A 1,637-nucleotide genomic window follows, 5' to 3' on the forward strand; every position below is an offset into this window, starting at 1 on the left:
TCAACTGTTTTATCAGGAAGGACAGTGACAGACACAAACCCCTGCAGTAACTGGAGGTTTTCCTCTGAAGTTCCTGATTCTGAACTGGATGCCGTTCCTGAAGGTTGGTGTTAGCCAGCTGCAAACAACTCCAGCCGAGCTGACTCCTGCTGACAGGAGGAATATTTTGGAATGTTCATGAGCATGGCCCGTGGCAGTCTGCCTCGTGTCTGTGCTGTGTCTGTGGGAGCTGATCTCTGGGGCAGGGGGCTTTAACTCATTCCCCTCATCTCCTTTTTCATAGAATCATAGAATATCTCAAGTTGGAAGGGACCCATAAGGATCATTGAGTTCAACTCCCTGCTCCTCGCAGGACTACATAAACTAAATCATATAATTAAGAGCATCATCCAGGTGCTCCTTGAACTCTGACAGGCTTGGTGCTGTGACCGCTTCTCTGGGGAGCCTGTTCCGGTGACCGACCACCCTCTTAGGGAAGAATCTTTTTCTAATGTGCAGTCTGAATTTCCCCTCATGCAGCTTCAGCCCGTTTCCTCGTGTCCTGTCCTGGTCACCGGAGAGAGATCAGCACATCCCCCCTCATCTGACCCTCTTGAGGAAGTTGTAGGCTGTGATGAGGTCACCCCTCGGTGATGAGGTCACCCCTCAGCCTTCTCTTCTCTGAGCTGAACAAGCCACCTGACCTCAGCCGCTCCTCCTACGTCTTGCCCTCCAGGCCATTCACCATCTTGGTCACCCTCCTCTGGACACGCTCTAAGCGTCCAACGTCCTTCTTATACCGAGGTGCTCACAACTGCACCCAGCACTGGAGGTGGGGCCGCACCAGTGCGGGGTGGACTGGGACAGTGCCCTCCCTCCACTGGCCAGTGATGCTGTGCTGGATGCACCCCAGGCCGTGGTCGGCCCTTCGGGCTGCCGGGGCACGCCGTTGACTCGTATTCAACTTTGCTATCAACCCAAACCCCCGGGTCTCCTTCGGCAGGGCTGTTCCCCAGCCTCTCGTCCCCCGGTTTTACATATAACCGGGATTACCCCATCCCGGGTGGAGAATCCCGTGCTTGCCCTCGTTAAATTTTGTACGGCTGGTGATTGCCCAGCTCTCTAGACCCTCCAGATCTCTGTGTAAGGCCTCTCTACCCTCGAGGGAGTCCACAGCTACTCCTGCTTTATTAATGTACATTTGGTTCCTGCAACCAGATAATTCATAAAAACATAAAACTTTTTTTTTTTTTCAGCAGCACAGCATTTATTACAGTCACTGCCAAAATTATGCACATCTATGGCTGCACCAGGGACGTTTGCTTCAGGAGTCTCTCTGGTCCCTCCGGAGCTTGGCGGGGCGGGGGTGAGTTCCCCTCAGTGTCGCGGAGCCGGACGGGGCAGATAAAAAAATTGGGGAGGAATGCACAAAAGCTAGACGCCCAACGTGGGGCTCGAACCCACGACCCTGGGATTAAGAGTCCCATGCTCTACCGACTGAGCTAGCCGGGCGCTTGTTGTTGATTTCCCGCCACGTGCCCTTCACCATATGACGCGCTGATGTCAGCCCCGCCCCGCCCCGCCGGCTCCGAGAAGCGCTAAGAGAACGGCGGACGGCACCGATTGGCCGCTGCGAGGGCCAATGGGAACGCGTGTTG

The 1,637-nt window shown here is 55.0% G+C and overlaps 1 non-coding gene across 1 annotated transcript; it reads right to left on the minus strand.

Moving 5' to 3' along the window:
- Positions 1–1,418: 1,418 nt before the first annotated feature.
- Positions 1,419–1,491, minus strand: TRNAK-CUU. Its single transcript has one exon. It is a non-coding gene; the product is annotated as a tRNA-Lys (tRNA).
- Positions 1,492–1,637: the final 146 nt, after the last annotated feature.

This window comes from Haliaeetus leucocephalus, unplaced genomic scaffold (genome assembly GCF_000737465.1).
Source record: "Haliaeetus leucocephalus isolate CR32 unplaced genomic scaffold, Haliaeetus_leucocephalus-4.0 Scaffold678, whole genome shotgun sequence".
NCBI classification, from domain to species: domain Eukaryota; kingdom Metazoa; phylum Chordata; class Aves; order Accipitriformes; family Accipitridae; genus Haliaeetus; species Haliaeetus leucocephalus.